Below are 18,871 nucleotides of genomic sequence, written 5' to 3'. Positions count from 1 at the left end.
ACGTCACTCCTGTAGATCTGGATCTTCCTGCTTTCATCATGTTTCCAATATTTAATCCATATCACATGAGTAAGAGTGCTGTTGATCTGAATATCAGTACGGTGGCTGTGATTGGGCCGTGATGATCACATGACTGATATCCAGCACTACAGCAACACTCAGATCAATAAACAAGAAGTTTTCATTTATATTCCACTTCACACAATTAGACCGATTAGAGACCGTTTTAGCATTCATGTTTTCAGGATGAGTGACATTTACCAGATTATTTCAGTCAATGTGTGTTTATTAATTTCTAAACTTTTTGCATCATAATTATATATGATAATATCACACAATTATACCAATTAGAGACAATTACAGAAAAGTACAATGCAGAAAGTTCAAGACAAACACAAGGCATCGTCCAGAGTATGTACAACAAAGAATAATAATAAAAATAAAAAAATAAATAAAAAGTTGCTATATAATATTACAGCATGTAACATGAATTTGAAATGCTTTAGCTTTTTGTTTTGTGATTTCATGTTTGAAAGAGTTTCAAAGTATGTTATGAGATCAATATTATAAAAGGTAATATATGAGGATTTCTTTTGAGTTATTTTTGTGTTTTAGAATTTAAAACTATGCCAAAATAATTCAGATTAATCATATAAATTTGTTTTTCAAAAAAACATGGGTTTTGAAATCAAAGAAAAATGTCATGAGGTTCTAAATTAAGAGTTCTGTTGAGTTTTTGTGTCATGTCTATTTTAAAGTCAGTCCCAAAAAAATAGAAAAGGGGCAATAAAAAATGAAATGTTCAATATCTTCAAATTATGTGTTACAAAAAGTACATTAATGACAAACAGTATGAATATATCTACTAATGGCTGCATTTACAGGATAACATCTATGAATAATTTTGTAAATTATTTATTTTACTTTATTAGAAATAACATATTTATATGGTAATGCCAAGATATACAATGAGGTTTAAGCCATTTTGATTTACATAAAGGATTGGATCTGACATTAAAGGAATTTCTTATAAAATTGTTATTAAAACGATAATCAAATCAGGAGAGACCATTTACAAAAAGTTGGGGATTTTGTAAGATTGTTAATAATATATACATTTGAGAATTGGGTTAAGATAATTATGCCATTGGGGATAGCCTTAATTACTTTGTTTAATTCTTTTTCATTTACAAAAATATATATGTATTTTGAAATAAAATGAGGGGAATTGTCATTATGTAGTTTATCAGTGTAAGCTGTGTTCTATTATTATCCTCGTGTGTGTTTGCTTTATAAGTTCATCTCTCACATTCATTCTCTGTTCGGTCTATGTTGTATTAAGTGTGTGTTGCCCGTCCTGTCCTGGTGTTATTGGTATTACCCTCATTAAACTATTCTAACTTTTCTACATTCTCCATGTACAACGACTTCTTATTATGAATGATATCACCATTGTTCCAGATAAAACACCAAAACTGTGTTTGTACAAAAGTGAGCAGAACAGGAATGCTTGTTTGTGATAATTGGCCAAAGCAATAGGAAGTTTACCAGTTATAGAAGGACATTGCAACAAAAAAGATTAATAACCCAAGTTTAAAAAAAAAAGGGACGATATTGAATATATTTGTTTGATAAAAATAAAATTAAAAAAAGCCAATTTTAAGCCAATTAATTTAAGATTTGATTGAAAATAGTCAAATTAAGAACATTTAACCCACCATCAGATAATTGATCATCAAGGACACTTTTCTTAATTTTACGAGGTTTGTTTCTCCAGATGAAATGAAAGAGTAATTCCTCTATTTGTGAGCATTTCTCCTTTGAGGCACTAATGAAGAGAGAAGAGCTGCTCTCCACATACATTCTGCCTTACTCACTATTCTCCCTGAAATATAGAGATCTCTTGTTAACCATGAGTTATATTTATTTTGCATTTGTTCAATATCAGGCCTGAAATATACATGACCATTACATCAGTGTTTTTAGTGATAATAATTCCCAGATAGGCTACCACACCTTTAACAGGAATATTACACAGTGGATAGGTTGTTGTCCTTAAGTTGTAGGATCTAGACAAATTTTAATTCAATCTGGAGAATTTTGAGAAGCTATTAATGGTTTTCAAAGCCAAACCTCAGTGCTATCATCAGGAGATATTGTCGTGTTCATCAGCAAGTTGCGATATTTGAATTTGTCTTTCATGAATTTCAATACCTTTTAAAGGGTGTTTATCATATTACTCAATACTTGAGCTACAACTAAAAACAGGAATGCAGAAGCTGGACAGCCGTCAGATGCCCCGGTTTATTTAAATCTGGGAGATGTTCCGTTAGCGAGTTTAATAGAGATATTACATCGTTTTTACACTTTTAATGAAATATCGAATGAAACCAAATAATTTTAAGGAATCAAAAATAACTGTATGGCTGACTGTCAAAAGTTATAGAGGTGAAATGATCATTTGTTCATTGAAATAAATGGATGTAAAAGCTCTTGCTGATCCACAACAATGTTGAATGAAATAGAAATACTTAATATAGAAATACTTGATTCAGATGTTTATAAATCTGATTCTCACAACAGATGATCAGTTTCTCTGCGACTCACTGAAATCTCTGACAAAGTTTGACTAATAGTGATAATCCCTTGAACTATGTTTTAAATAAATAAATAATACCCATGTGATTATGTGATTTAATGTTCAGAGTGAAAGATTAAATGTTCGCGTATATCGCAAATTATATTGTATCTTTCGCATCACATTGAAAAATGCAGAGAATAATGAGGCAATTGAAATGTGCCAGTTTACTGCTTACTATTTCCACGAATAATAGGCCTAATAATAAATTATGAAATATTAATCAGAAGATGATGGTGAAGTGGGACAGCTTGTCTGACAGAACTGCATTTATGTGATGAAGCCCATGGGTTTGGACAGGGCAGCTCATTTCTCCTTATGCAAAATGTTAGGATCCATTAACAAGATTAGTACAGTAAAATGTTCGGTCATATAGCAACAATCTTTAACGTTAGTCTTGAACATGTAGTCGAGCCAGTTGCGGTTTGAGAACGCGTGTATTCAAATCATTCAAGACAAAAAAAAGTTGTTAGTTCTGGTTTCAGAGTTCAATAACATCAAATCAATCAAAATCATCAAATCGCTGCTATTTCCCCCCCCCCCAGGGACAGAACTGTAACCTAACTTTTTTTATGTGTGTGTGTGTGTGTGTGTGTGTGTGTGTGTGTGTGTGTGTGTGTGTGTGTGTAGGGCATGCCTATATTTAACTTTTTTAAATGGTATCCGACCTGCTGTTTTAACAATCTAAAAATCGTTTAGAGCTTTTTGAGTTCGACACCCTTTATTTTTTTCTAATTTGTTTGAGATAAAATGATATTACATATTAATAAATTGTATTTATACAATTATTTTAACAAGTGTCATGTTTGTGATTTTCATTTGTCAAGTAGCCAGATCCTTCCCATAAAATTGTGATTTTATGGCATTCATTTTATTTATTCAGATACAGACGTAACATGTTGTTTATTTTACCTTTCTTTCTGGCAGTATTGGAAACTCCTTCATTCTTCCTTCATTTGACAGACGCACATTTGTAGTTTGACGAGCTGCAGAAATGTTCAAGGTGCTATTTTCCTCATCCATTTTGAAACAACACGTTATTATAAATTATTAAATTGTCTACATAAAATGATATAGACAAGGAGGCTGTCCCCATATTTTTCAAAGCCAGACCAGTTCCTTATGCAATGAAGGCAAAAGTAGAAGCTGAAGTAGAACGCCTGTGAAGAGAAAACATCACTGAACCTGTTAAACCCTCTGAATGGGCTGCACCTGTAGTGCCGGTGTTAAAGTCTGAGAATACAGTACGACTACAGTATCTGGCGACTACAAGCTAACAGTAAATCAAGTTTTAAAGTTGGAACAGTTCAACATCCCTTGAATAGAAGATTTGTTTTCAACATTGTTAGGTGGGCAGAAGTTCACCAAACTGGATATGAGCCGTGCTTACCATCAGACTGCATTAGATGCAGAGTCCAAGAAATATGTCACTGTGAATACCCACAAGGGGTTGTTTACTTACCGTGTTTTACCCTTTGGAGTTTCTTCTAGTCCTGCCATCTTCCAGAGGACCATTAAGGGAGTACGGCAAGGTATACCAGTGTGGCAGTTTTCCTCCATGACATCAATCATGAACTAATCAACAAGAAAAACTACAAAGGACTACAAAACATGGCACAGAACAGGAAATAACATAAAAGTCCTCACAAGATAAGGGGAACACAAGACAGGAATCATGACAGGTATAGTCTAGGTCAAGCTGATCTTTTGCTATGAAAAGACGCCCAGAACTTTAGGATTAATAGGAATTTAAATAAAAAATTTATAACAAGGATTTTTCTCCATATAATGGACTTCAATGGGGTCCAACAGGTTGAAGGTTCAAATGTCAGTCTCAATCATAGGTCTCAATACCCTGGAAATCCAGAGTTCTCATGAGAGCACAAGTTGAATTTGCTCAGTGAGTTGCTCTGGCTTTGAGTAATGATGCTCATTAAATATGCCCTTGTATCCGAGCTGCACCAATCACATCAGGTTATCTGATATAGGCGGGCCAGAGGCGAGATGACGACAGCACTGTGACGTCGAAGTCATTAGTAAACATTGCAGGATGGCTATGGAGGAACACCAGTTGTTTGAAACGGCTTTGGCCGCTACAATGATCGAGTTAGACTTGGCTTTTCATCTAAAACGGGAACAGAAGACGCCGCTCGAATTGATCCTTTGCAAGAAGGACGTTTTTTGCTGTTTTGCCGACCGGATACGGCAAGAGTCTAATCTACCAGCTAGCTGGTAGCTAAGCGTATGGGGTTTATTGTTTATTGTTGTGATTGGTCGAAGTGTTATCCAATTGTGTGTAATGAGATTTTCAAATGCATGCTTGGTGCCGCCCCTCGAGCTGGCCGAGTTTCATTAGTCGGTGCCAGACCATTAATCTTTCAGATTTAGGTCTGGATTTCCAATCATAGGTCTCAATGCAGCTTCAAAGTTTCGACACGATCCCAGCCGAGAAATAAGGGTATTTTCTAGTGAAAAAAAAAAATTCTATACTTTTTGACCACAAATGCCTGTCTTGTACCATCTCTGAGATGCGTCAGGCATTACATCATCACGTTGGAAAGGTCACAATTTTTTTTCATAAAAAATAATAATAAATTAAAACAAAGATGTCGGGCGATTTTGAAGTTAGAGGAGAAAATAAGAGGGAGTTTTTCGCCCTTCCCTACCTTTCTGAACCGGAGTACACAGACAAATAACATAGAGAGATGGCGTCACGCGTGACCTTTCCAACGTGATGACGCAATACGTGGCCAATCGTTTCGCTAGATAAGACTCTTATTCCTCGGCTGGATCGTGTCGAGACTTTGAAGTTGCACTGAAACTCACAACTGGACCTTCGACCCGTTGGACTCCATTGAAGTCACTATATGGAGAAAAATTCTGGAATGTTTTCCTCAAAAACCTTAATTTCTTTTCCACTGAAGAAAGAAAGACATGAACATCTTGGATGATGTGGGGGAGAGTAAATTATCAGGACATTTTTATTTGAAAGTGAACTAATCCTTTAATGCTGCGCAGTTTTACCCGTTTAAAACAATCGTTCTAAAAGTACATTTGAACGAAACCACAGTATTTGCAAGTTATGGCTTAATATTTTTATGCAGCACATACTGTATTTAATTTCACTGCCATAGACTTGATAAGAAGCATTACTGAAGAAGGCTACAAACAAAGTGGAATATAATATGTGTACAATAAATCATATATATGTGCTTACCTGTCTATTAAAACACATGCGATAGCTGAGTCTCTGTCAAGTCCAAGTTTGTTGTGAAGCTCTCCATCTGGAAAACTCCATGCCAATATTGATCCTTGTTTTATTTCTATGTTTTTCCCAAAGCTTGCTTGCCTCAGTTGATCAAGGTTTACGTTTTTTTTGTGGAATTTCTGAACTTGCAATCAATAATCGTGATCCATGATGACTGAACGACACCACAACAGCATCTGCAATATCATAGATATATATTGAAACGGCCGCTAATGAGGAATCTTTGTATATATATATATGGTTTCTCTATATATCTCTATGGTTTCTACAAGCGAGACCGAGGACAGCGCGGATATTACGTCATTGATAGGCAACAATGACAAAGGACGAGCCATTTTTTTAAACTGGAATTTCTCTGGATTTACAAATCCTTGGGAACTTTTGGGATAACAACTGCATGAAATATATCACACTGTGGTTTTTTAATATTTTATTAAACAAATCGTACATATTGTATCTATAATGGGACCTGCCACCTGTTCATGTCATGTACACACGCATCACTGTGAATGACGTCACAATCCAATAAATAAGAGTGAAAATAAGAATGAAATAATTTCCTTGTTTTTGGATTAAAATATGACTTGGAAATCTGTTGACTCCTTTTGAGATTCATCCATTCACAGTATTGTTTAAAGTAGATATTTGTCACATGCCTGTCCTGTCTTGTGCTGCACATGGGTGTTTTGGTTATTTTGGGCCATGTGCTCGTGTCTATTGTCTAGCCCCTCCCATCTTGTTATCTGATTATTGGTTAATTTGTCCCACCTGTCTGTCTCGTTACCCTCCTTTGTTTGTTCCCCTATTTAGCCTCCTTGTGTTTGTAGTCTTGTGCTGGTTTGTTGTCCGAGTTACCTGTCCTTGATGTTCCTGTCTGTTGGATATCTGAGTTCTGAGTTTTTGTACTTTGTTTGTGTTTGTTTATTAAATCTCCTCTGCACTTGAATCCTCGTCTCTCGTTTAGTGTTCCGTGACAATATTGTGCAATTTATACTGCTTATTTAAAGTGTTCATACCGTATATAACTATAGCATGCAATAAAATATGCTATAGATTTTTCTCTTCAATAAAATACTTGCTTTATATCCATCTTGACTCCAGTGACGTACAGCTGTTTTAGGATGAATCGCTTTACATGGTGAAGTTTCAGTCAGAGACAGGCAGGGTAGGGTCTCTCTCTCTCTCTCTCTCTCTCTCTCTCTCTCTCTCTCTCTCTCTCTCTCTCTCTTCTGTTTCTTTAATTTCATGATCCATCCACGACTCTTTCTCCTCCTCACATAAACACACAGACTCTGCCTTTTGTAAAAATCACTCGACAGCTTGTTATTTTGCAATGACTTGTAAATGGTTGATGAATGCTACATAAATATGGGAAACGTCAGAGATGGGAAAGGTTAATAGACAGTAGAAGTTTTCATGTTTTTTTTTTTTAACCTCCTAGCTCAACTTAGGAACCTAACAATGAGGTCGTCTCTACCCAGTGACCGGCCATGCAAAGGTTTTGTAAACGCCGCAATGGCCGCCACATACACTTTGAGCGTGGAGGGGGACCTGCCCTTGTCCAAAAGCTCTTGCAGAAAGGAGAGAACCTCTGCAACGCTACAGCGCTGTGGGTCTAAGTTTCGGGCCGAGCACCAGCCGGAAAACACTGACCATTTAGAGGCGTAGAGCCTTCTCGTAGAGGGTGCTCTAGCCTGAGTAATTGTGTTCAACACTGCCGCTGGGAGGTCAGCGGGTACCCGTTGATGGCCCATGCATGCAGGGCCCATAAGTCGGGGCGCGGGTGCCAGATCGCGCCCCTGGCCTGGGAGAGGAGATCTTTCCTCACCGGAATCGGCCACGGGGTCGTGCTCGTCATTTGCATCAGCTCTGAGAACCACACTTGATTCCTCCAGAGCGGCGCCACGAGGAGCACAGAGCATTTGCTCTCCCTGATGCCCTTGATTACCTGTGGTAACATCGCGATCGGGGGAAACGCATAGAGCGGACGGCTGGGCCAGTCGTGGGCCAGCGCATCTCTCTGTTTCGTGAAGAATACTGGGCAGTGCGCATTCTTCGTCGACGCAAAGAGGTCGACATCCGCTCTGCCGAAGATGTCCCATAGTAACTGGGCTATCTGAGGGTGCAGGGACCATTCCCCGGGGGGAACGTTGTCCCTGGACAGCATGTCTGGGCCCACATTTTGGGAGCCCGGGACATGTGACGCTCTCAGTGAGCGCAGGTTGTGATGGGCCCACAAGAGGAGGCGTTCCGCCAGCTTGTGAAGGCTCCGTGACCTGAGACCGCCCTGGCGGTTGATGTATGACACCACTGACATGTTGTCCGTGCGGACCAAAACGTTGTGGCCTTTGAGGAGGGGGAGAAAGTATCTCAAGGCATTTTCGACCGCTTTCATCTCCAGACAGTTTATGTGTAGGCGCCTTTCTGAGGCTGCCCACAGACCAAACACTGGTCTGCCCTCGTAGAGGGCGCCCCAACCTGAGTTGGATGCGTCTGTCGAGATTACTTTTCGTCTCGAAGCCATGCCCAGATCCACTCCTGACTGATACCAGTCTGCCGCCTTCCAGGGATTCAGTGCTGTGACACAGTTCTGAGTTACCCTGAGGCGAACGCGGCCAGCGGACCATGCTCGCAGCGGGACCCGCGTCTTCACACTGCATGAAAAGTGGGATTTTCGACAGTTACCGGCGCTGTAGATTGTCGTGGAAGTTCAGGTTTACGACTGCAAACGGCAATTTACAGGCAACACTGCAAACTGTCGGAAATTGTCGGAAATTGACGTGGGACTTGCTTGCCCCGTGACCCCCCTCCCTCTAATGCTTTAACATGTAAATGAGACTGCTGTGAGCTTTACAAATGCAAATGAGGGTAGCAGGGGGAGTTTTATCCCAGGTGACTAAAAGGTATTAACTTAATTCTAAAAAAAATACAATACAATACAATATTTATTTATAACGCACAATTAAAAACAGCCAAGGCTGACCAAAGTGCTGTACAGGGCAATAGATAAAATGCAGGGCAGAAACAGGACAATAAAAAAAAAATAAAAAAAAAAGCCAATAGTTGTATCATAGTCAAGGGGTATTAAAAGCAAGAGAAAATAAATAAGTTTTCAAGGATGTTTTGAAGATGGAAATTGAGGGAGCTAGTCTGATATAGAGGGGTAGACTGTTCCAAAGTTTTGGGCCTGCAGTCGCAAAAGTGCAGTCGCAAAAGTGCAGTCGCCTCGTTTTTTAAGTCTGGATCTGGGCACTTTAAAGCCACACCGTGGACTTTGTGACCTAAAGAGTTGACGCATACAAGTTATTTTAAATGATTCCTCAGGCCAATATACAGCGTTTGACACTATTAATGCTCCGAGCGGGGCTGCCCTCTTGAAATACCGCCTATGTAAGTTTGGAGAAGACGGACCGTCGTTGGCCAGGTCATGTGACCTGGAGAACGTATCGCTTTACGGCCATCACGTGACCATAGGCTCTGATATACTCATGGAGCAGACTTTTGCGACAGTGCTGCGGCGCTTGTGGCCTCTAGGGGCGCTAGACGTGAAAGTTACAGGTCTAGCGCCCCTAGCGCCCGCAAAAGTTCCGCGGTGTGGCTTTAAGAAGACAGTGATCACTGGATCTCAAAGTACGAGATGGAGTGTACGGGCAGAGGAGATTGGTCAGATATTGGGGGGCCGGTTTGTTAAGAGCTTTATATACAAATAGTAAAATTTTAAAATCAATCCTGAATGTGACAGGTAGCCAGTGGAGTCTGAATAGCGCTACCACTTTTGGAGCAATGCACAACATGTTGCAGAAATTTTCACTGCCCTTTTTGTGATAGCAGTATTATTAAACAGACAAAATGGGACAAATTGAATAACCACATTAAAATCCACTTTAAAAGGCTGTTGTTCATGAAGGAACATCTGGACTTACAGTGTACAGTGGCAATATATATTATTTTACATTTATCCATTTGTCAGACGCTTTTATCCAAAGATAGATGGTTTTCTGCATGATTTAGACAAAATATTAAATTATCTTCATTAATGTCTAAAGGTTACACAAACAATCCACACTGGAACTTAAGCTAACAAAACACAAACAATTATATATTCCTGTATTTTCTGTATTGTTTCTCGCAGTAAACTGCCATGCAGGCTAGAATTGCGAAACATTATTGGATAAATCTTATAATTAAAATTTCTCTGGGCCAATCGGAATCTTAGCACTTTTTCTCTTGGCCAATCGGAATCTTAGCACTTGCGTCATAATCTTGAAGCACACACGCCATCAACAACAGCTGAGCTCGCCATTTGCCTGGCTACCGTGCGAGTCTAATGGAAACTCACGCATGAATTTTCCTGCATTGAACTTGTTTTAGCGCCTGCCAAAGTGAATTTTTGTCCCGCCAAAGTCTTATTTGATCGGTGAGTAATGTAGATGAACGGCTGCGTTTGTGACAGGGCGCATGTTTTAACTAAAAGAACGACCAGAGAGAGAGAGAGAGAGAGCCGGTCGCGCGCGCGCACTCTCTGTGTAAACAACTTCTCGTTAGCTTTTGGCGCTTTTTTTTTTTTTTTTTTTTTAGTTAGCTTGCTGCTCATGGTTCATGTTCAGTTTCCATGTTATTTTAGCTGTACACGAGAGAATATGTCAATTTGGGATACTAAACTGCACGTAAACCGATAGCAGCATGGCATAGAGTTCTGAGTCTGACTGGCTAACTTAGCTCTTTGCTAACTAAGTTAGCTTGTCCATATAGCAGCTTGCTACGGGGTTCACAGATGATGCAAGGTGGGTTTAAAGGTGAATTGTCTCATTTATAAATGTGCGTCGTGAATGTGACACCTAACGTAACAACGTTACCAGGCAGAGGAGAAGGACGATGAGGTGATTAGATCTAACGTTAACTTAACGTTACGAGGAAGCACACAAAAAAAAAAAAAAAAAAAAAATCGGAGGGTTCTGTTAGAAATGGTGTTCTCATTTTCAGATATTTTATACATTTGAAATATAAAATCGGTTGATACACATTGGGCCTGAAATTTTATACAAATGATTTTTATTTTGCAGTATTATTGGATTCGGATGAGAATATCAGGGGTAATCGTTTTCTCTTAATTTATAATTGCAGTTTAAAAATTAAATTCTTTAACTTTATATATTTTATTTTACATTACCTCTGTATAAGCGTCAAGATATAACGTTACCCCCTTCAATAATGTACGAAGGAAGCTGCAGCCCATTGAGGGACACCAGCATGTTGCACAATACTGGTGAGTACTGATGACAACTTAAACATAATATTGTGTTGTGTACAACATAAGTCACAGGCTTATTCATGTGTTTTATCTAATAAAGATTGTGCCATGTCTAGCCAAGTGGAGCGTCCTGGCAGTGAAATGTCCACTCCTGGTAAGTACTTTTCCCCCATGCACAAAACATTGCTCTGCACAAAGTCACACTCCATTCAAGACAAGTAGTTTTTTACTGCTTGTGAATAATCTATTTTAAATATATACAGTGCTGGTCAGAGTTATTTAAGCCGCTTAATTAAGAGTGAGAACCTACTCAACTTGAATGGACAAAAAAAGCGAATGTTTTAGTTTCATCTTTCCATAGAACGTTTGTAAAAGTAACTGACACTACTGGAACTTCAAACAGGCAGCGTTCTATGGTCAGAGTCTGGTCGTCCCTCTGCCCGTTTGAAGTTCCAGTAGTTTCAGTTACTTTTACAAACGTTCTATGGAAAGATGAAACTAAAACATTTGCTTTTTTTGGTCCATTCAAGATGAGTAGGTTCTTCTCACTCTTAATTAAGCGTAGTAATGACTCCAGTATTTCATTATTAATTTAGTATAGGCAACATGACCGTACTTACTGGCTGACTCATGTGTTTCAGACTCTAAGTCAAACTTTGAATGTCTTGTGGAAGCCTTCTCTGACCCGGAGAAATGTGCAGCCAGATTTCAGCGCAAGGAAATTTCTAGTGAGTATTCACTTTATCTGTTGCCCCAACCTTTATTTCTTTTTTCAGTGGAAAATAAATTAAGTTTAAGGAAAACATTTCCATATTTTTAATGGCATATACTTTAATGGCAACCAACAATCCCAATGTTCAAAGAAGGTTCAAATGTCTGTAATGCCAGCAGACTAGCACAAGACAAACAATTGTTTAAAAAATACATAAATGTATATATGTGTATATATAATTTTAGAAAATGACAGATGGTTTTGCTAGATAAGAACCTGATTTCTCGACTGGGATTGTGTAGAGACTCTGAAGCTGCATTGAGACGGACATTTGAACCGTCTTGGAACATTGAGATCTTTGGTTGCCATTAAAGTATGCCATTAAAAATATGGAAATGTTTTCCTTAAACTTAATTTCTTTTCCACTGAGGAAAGACAGACATGGATATCTTGTCAGTCAGTGTGAGTAAATTATCAGGAAATGTTCATTTTGAGGTGAACTAATCCTTTAAGGCTGATTTATACTTTTGCGTCAGACCGAAGCCCGAGCCTCTACGCTATAGGCTGTTTCATTTATACTTCTGCATTGTTGTCCCTGTTGACGCACAATTACACATGCAGAAAGAAGCCTGTGAAACCCGAGGGAGGCGTTCTAGACCAATCACAGTCCACGTAAAATTGACGCATTGTTACATTTTGGGAGAGGTGCACGTCAGGGTGTGCTAAAGGGTACGCTATGTACACAGCCTACTCTGTAGCTACAGTGGGAGGTCGACGCATAACTATAAATTGGTCTTTACTTACTGCATGAGAATCAAGTTTGGTAACAGTTTATTTTATTGGCTTAATGACATGTTTCAGACAGTCTTGCTTAGAAGAGCAGAGTGTGGCAATTCTTACCTTTTTGTTTGATTTCAATAATTGTACATTTTTGAATATTCTTTGTTTTTTTCGCCCTTAAGATGCTAGCGCACCTCTGAGCAAAGACCTGTTTTGACACCCAGTAAGTATTCACATTCTTTAATTTTTTTACTTTCATAAAAACTTACAAACATTTTAAAGGTAAGATTCAAAGAATATGCTTTCATTCTCTTGTATAAGAAAATAGATCCGTTATAGATACCGATCTTAATCATACATTTTGTTTCCATAGAGTAACCTCGCCTCATAACGAGGGCGTAACCTCACATTTACTCAGAGCTATGTCTGCAAGTCCAGATTTTCATGACGACATTGTAAGTAACTTTTACTATTTTCTCCTTGTTTCATTTTACTGTGACTTGTGTTGTTTTTATTCATATCACTCTCATTTAATTGTTTTCCAGCTGCCTGTAAGACGTACTACGAGACAGTACGCAGGAGCTTCAGGTACAAACAACCAGATCTGGCATTGCAGGCCGAAGCTGTGAAGAGTTCAGCTCGGAGTCGAGCGAGAAGAAAAAGGGTAAGATTTTTAGTCAATGTGACTATTTTTCACGTGCATTAATAGATGTTTTGTGTCCATACACAGTGCATCACAGTACTGATTGTCTGTATTGGTGGTTTTTACAGCTGCTAGAAGCGAGACGGTGTGCTAGGTGAGGATGACGTGGGCATTTGGAAGTGCGCCACCATAGATCTGATGTCCGATGAAGTTCAACCACCAGCCAGGAGCTCACAGAGCTCTGTGCTACGCTGCAGTCGAGATTAGAGGCGACTCCTAAATACAGGGCAACGCACCACAGACGTTTTCAAAGTGGATCGAATTCAGAGAGAACGCCGCTAGTCACCTACAGCTCCGAAGATGAAAACAGACACTGAGCTTCCAATTTGTTGTGTGTGCAGATGATCTATGCTTTGTACATAGGTGTATATTGTATTGTTTTGTGTTTGTGCTAATAAAGCTCTTTCTTTGAATAAACAGCATGTCCCTGGCAAATGTTCCTTTCCTTTATAAATTCATGTCCTTGATGGTAATAATAGTGTAGTCCATAGGTTAACAATGACATGAATATACCACAGAATAGCATATTATGAATATAAAAAAATAATTTATATATCATAATTTATATAAATATTATAATTTTTTGAATTTATGAATATAAAAAAATTATATACTATTATTTATATGAATATTATAATTTTTTGAATTTATAATGAGCGAGGGTGACCAATAGTAACAGATCTGCCAACCAATCACGAGTGATTTTTCTTGTTTAAACCACGTGGGTTCAACCAATAGTGAGTGAGGAAATTCAAGCCTTTCTCTGGCGGGAGCTGCTATTCATATGGTAATTAGAGCCATTCACACCTCCGGCGCGAGCGCTCTGCATACGTCATGGTTCATTTCCGACAATATTCGGCACAGACGAACGCGACGTTCACAGGCTGTAAATTGTCGTTAACTGCCGAAAATTAGGGAGATTTACGGCCGTTTACGGGGTCGGAAACCCCAATTTTCATGCAGTGTCAGCCAGTGCTGCAGCGGGCGCATGAAAAGCAAGCCCAGCTGAAGCACTGCCGAGGCCGAAGCCATAAGACCCAGCATCCTCTGAAAACATTTGAGAGGAAAAATGCTGCCGGTCCTGAAAGCTGCAGCTGAGCGCTGAATCTGCAGCGCGCGCTGTGACGTCAGCCGCGCTGTCATTGACACAGAGTCTAAGTCTGTTCCCAGAAAAGAGATTCTCTGGCTGGGAGACAGTAAACTCTTGGTCCAGTTGATTTGGAGACCCAAATCCCGTAAATGGTCGAGTAATAGAGCCCTGTGCGCTATTAACTCTGACTCTGACTGGGCTAGAATAAGCCAGTCGTCCAGATAGTTCAGTATTCGCATCCCCCGTTGTCTCAGGGGAGCGAGCGCTGCATCCATGCACTTCGTGAATGTACGGGGTGCTAAGGACAGACCGAACGGCAGGACGGTGTACTGATAGCTCAGCCCCTCGAAGGCGAATCGCAAGAAAGGCCTGTGATGGGGCGCTATTTGAATCTGAAAATATGCGTCTTTCAGATCCACAGAGATAAACCAGTCCCTCGGGCGAATTTGCGCGAGAATTTGACTGGTCGTGAGCATTTTGAACGATCTCTGCATAAGGGCTCTGTTCAGCCGTCTGAGATCTAGGAAGGGTCTGAGACCGCCATCCTTCTTTGGAACGAGGAAATATCTGCTGTAAAAACCTGCCTCGCTCAGTGTGTGAGGGACGGCTTCTACGGCTCGTTTCTCTAACAGTTTCGCAATCTCGGCGCGAAGTAGGTGTGCTACTTCGCTGTTCACCGTGGTTTCGACCCTGGCTCGAAAGCGAGGGGGTCTGCGAGCGAACTGTAGTGAATAGCCTCGTTCTACCGTGTTCAGTACCCATTCTGACACGCCCGGCAGCTCCCTCCATGCCTTTATGTGAAAAGCTACAGGGAGAATAACGCGCGGGCTGTTGTCGCTGTGTGTGTGTGGCACATATCTCACAGCGCCTGAGAGAGAGTGCGCGCTCATGGAGGCGCGCGCGCTTCGCACACACATAACACAGCTCGTGTCTGGTAGAGGGTGATTTACACACGGGACACGTTTTGTGTTTATTGACGGGGGCTCTGAATGAGTGCTTATCACAGAGCAGCCCGTGTTTGTGTGTAGGGATGAGCGCTGTACAGCGGGCACCTTTCCCACATTCAAAACACACACGGCGCGAGCCGAGTTTATGGATATGGGCCGTGAATGAGTGTGAGTCACTGAGTCGGCCGTGTTTGTATGTAGGCGCGAACACTGTGGAGTGGGCACATGACCTACATTTATAACACCATCGGCGTGAGCCAGATAAACAGACGGAATGCTCTTTCTGTGATTTATTTGGGCGGCCGAAAAAACGGCCTTTGGGTACAGGCGAGCGTGTTGTGTAACGGGCTTGTTGGCTGTGAAATACACATCTCCAGTCACCTCTGCTGAGGGAACTGTGAGAGCGAGGCGCGCTGATTTTGATGGCGGTCCGGCCGCAGCGGGACTCGACCATCTTCGTCTTCCTAACGCGGTCAGGAAGACTTTGAGGGCTCTGCCTTCAGCACAATCTTGGACCGGGGTCCCCGAGGGGGAGTCGGTCTGTGGCGGCTGGAAGAGTGTGAGCGCTGGGAATCCCTCGGCTGACGGCGCTGTGAGGCTGATGGCGGGGGAGGCTGTGGCGCTGATTTCCGGTTGGGCGGCTTTTTACAGCGACCCGTAGCGGAACTGGAGCGCTTCGGCAAGAAATGCCGCATAGCCTGGGAGGTTTTCTGAACCTCGGAGTACCGTTCCGAAAACCCCTTGACAGCCGGGCCGAAGAGACCGGATGGCGCCACGGGGCGCGTCGAGGAAAGTGGCTCTGTCGGACTCCTTCATGTCGGACAGCGTTAACCACAAGTGCCTCTCGGTGACAGTGAGAGACGCCATATTCCTTCCGATGGCCTGAGCAGCGGACTTAGTGGCTCGTAGCGCTAAGTCGGTCGCGCTCCTGAGGTCATTAAAATTCTCAGGGTTCGGGCCCGCCTCGTCCATTTTACGGAGAAGGTCGGCCTGATAGACCTGAAGCACGGCCATCGTGTGAAGTGCGGACGCGGCTTGACCGGCGGCGGTGTAGGCGCGACCGATCAAAGCCGAAGTAGTCCTGCAGGCTTTGGAAGGCAGTGAAGGATGAGACTGCCATCCGGCGGAAGGCGGGCAGAGGTGCGTGGCTACCGGTTCCTCGACCGGAGGAATGCAGAGGTAGCCCTTGTCTTTCGCGCCGTCTACTAGAGAGAGCGTCGAAGAGACAGTAGAACGCAGCCTGGCAGAAAATGGCGCCTTCCAGCTCTTAGTGAGCTCCTCGTGGAGCTCCGGAAGAAAGGGGGAAGGCCTCGTGTGAGGCGTCGAGCGGCGGCCTGGCAGAAAGCAACCGTCCAGCCTGCTGGGTGCAGGCTCGTCAGGAAGCGACCAATCGAGGCCGAGGTCCTCCACGGCCTTGGTAAGCAGGCGAAGAAGCTCGGCGTCGAACGTAGACCGCACACCGCTCGATTCCTGAAGAGAAGGGGCGGGGTCCGGAATGGAGCCCGACCAGCCTTCGCAGTCAGAAGCCAGGATAGAGCAGCTGTCCCCTTCTGCGTCATCTCCCCCCAACTCGATATCCACAGCGGGCGGCTGGCCGGCCGTGATAGAGGTGGGGGATGTAGAGAGCGATGCACACGGGGAGAGATCCGGCATGCAAGTGCTCGCGGCAGATGCCTCCGGTGTTCTCTGTGAACGGTGCTTTTTACGGCGCGGCCCAGAAGAGAGAAGCGGAGGGGCGGGATCCACGCTGAAAGATGCTAGGCGAGCCCGCAGGGTCGCCATAGACATCACTTCACATTCCGGGCAGCCGCCCAGGGAAAGCGCGTGGTCCGCGTGTGTCTGTCCCAGGCAGGAAACGCACAGGATGTGGCGGTCCCCGTCGCTGAGATCGGCTCGGCAGGAGCCGCATTTTTTGAAAAGAGGCATTTGCAACAACGCCTCGCTCTTTTAGATGCAAGCGTGTGTAACGTAACACGCGGTAATGAAAAGGATATTCGGCGCCGGATAGCGCAGCAGGAACGGCAGAGGAAGCGGCGAGATGGCCGGCTTGAAGCTCGTCCCGCTGAAGGAAGAGAACAACCTCACGGGCCTGCTTTTATAGCCTGTAGCCATGCCCATTCTGGCGGGACGTGACGCGCACGGGTTGCTGAGCAACCAATAGGCGCGCGAGCCGCTCTGCCTAGGTCTGCTTATGCAGCAATGCGTTTTAAACTTATGCAAAAATTAAGGATAATTTTTTGGCTTCAGTATTCTCGAGAAAAGGGTTTTTCCCGTAGCGTAAGCTAGCTTACGCAACACGAGAGTACTCTCGTAAGAGAACTCCCGTTTCATGCTGAGGAAAATAACATGTACAATATAAATATGATGTGAGTAAAAGACACTCAGTGATTATTACAGTATTTACGCAGCAATAAATATATGTGTGTTATTTATGTACTGCTCAGTGGGATTGTAACAGTGGCTGTTGAGGAACGAGAGTGGGATCCAGATGCAGAAAACATTTTTTCAAACAAACATAATAAAATTAAATCCAGGCAAAACTGATAACATGCAAGAAAGGCAAACAAAACTGACAACAAGCGCGCACACACACACACACACACACACACACACACACACACACACACACAAACACAAACAAACAAACACAAACAAACATGGCACAGAACAGGAAATAACAAAAGTCCACACAAGACAGGAATCATGACAGGTATAGTCTAGTGGCCTGTACCATGAAGCCGGTTTAAGGGGATAGCCAGGTGTGTTTCAGGTTAGTTTGCACCAACCCTGGGTTTTAGGCACTATGAAAGTGGTTTGGCTTTTAGCGTGTTCATCGCCATAGTAACTAACGCTCCACGGTAACCTGGTCCGGGTCAGGTGATGTTCCAGGTGAGAGGTTGCAAACCAAACTCGGACCAATCAGCTGTGAGCAAAGTGTCACGTGTCTGATGCGATAACGTCACTCCACTTGTTTCCACTCCAAATTAAAGATCAATACACAGCAAATGACTTTTAAAGACAAAATCGTCCGGCTTTTAGTAATGCCTATTTAGAATCATAACTTTGTATGATTTAGATATTATTTATGTAATTATTGTACCCTTAATTGATCACACATGTACCATTTTAGTTGATCAATTATTATTACGCACATTATTATTTATTATATAAATTATTATTTAATTTAATAAATATATAAAGGTAATATAAATACGCTTTAGAATCAATAGATAAAGCTATTAAATGACTGCATGTGAGCTTAAATGTGACCCTGGACCACAAAACCAGTCACATGGGTTAATTTTCTTAAATTGAGATTTATACATAACCTGAAAGCTGAATAAATAAGCTTACCAGTGATATATGGTTTGTTATGATATGACAATATTTGGCCGATATACAAATATTTGAAAATCTGGAATCTGTTGGTGCAAAAAAATCAAAACATTGAGAAAATCTCCTTTAAAGTTGTCCATTTGTGT

At 41.8% G+C, this 18,871-nt stretch overlaps 2 long non-coding RNA genes across 2 annotated transcripts; both read left to right on the top strand.

Moving 5' to 3' along the window:
- Positions 1–10,065: 10,065 nt before the first annotated feature.
- LOC309513060 lies at positions 10,066–12,863 on the top strand. The gene is made up of 4 exons (XR_014211254.1): positions 10,066–10,873; positions 10,970–11,311; positions 11,799–11,885; positions 12,832–12,863. It is a non-coding gene; the product is annotated as an uncharacterized lncRNA (long non-coding RNA).
- A 74-nt stretch (positions 12,864–12,937) lies between these two features.
- LOC309513059 lies at positions 12,938–13,744 on the top strand. The gene is made up of 3 exons (XR_014211253.1): positions 12,938–13,104; positions 13,195–13,313; positions 13,421–13,744. It is a non-coding gene; the product is annotated as an uncharacterized lncRNA (long non-coding RNA).
- The last annotated feature ends 5,127 nt before the right edge of the window (positions 13,745–18,871 follow it).

This window comes from Leuciscus leuciscus (assembly GCF_965113295.1).
Source record: "Leuciscus leuciscus genome assembly, chromosome: 13".
NCBI classification, from domain to species: Eukaryota; Metazoa; Chordata; class Actinopteri; order Cypriniformes; family Leuciscidae; genus Leuciscus; species Leuciscus leuciscus.
The sequence above is the reverse complement of the archived record's forward strand: the minus strand, read 5'-3'. Positions and strand labels throughout refer to the sequence as shown.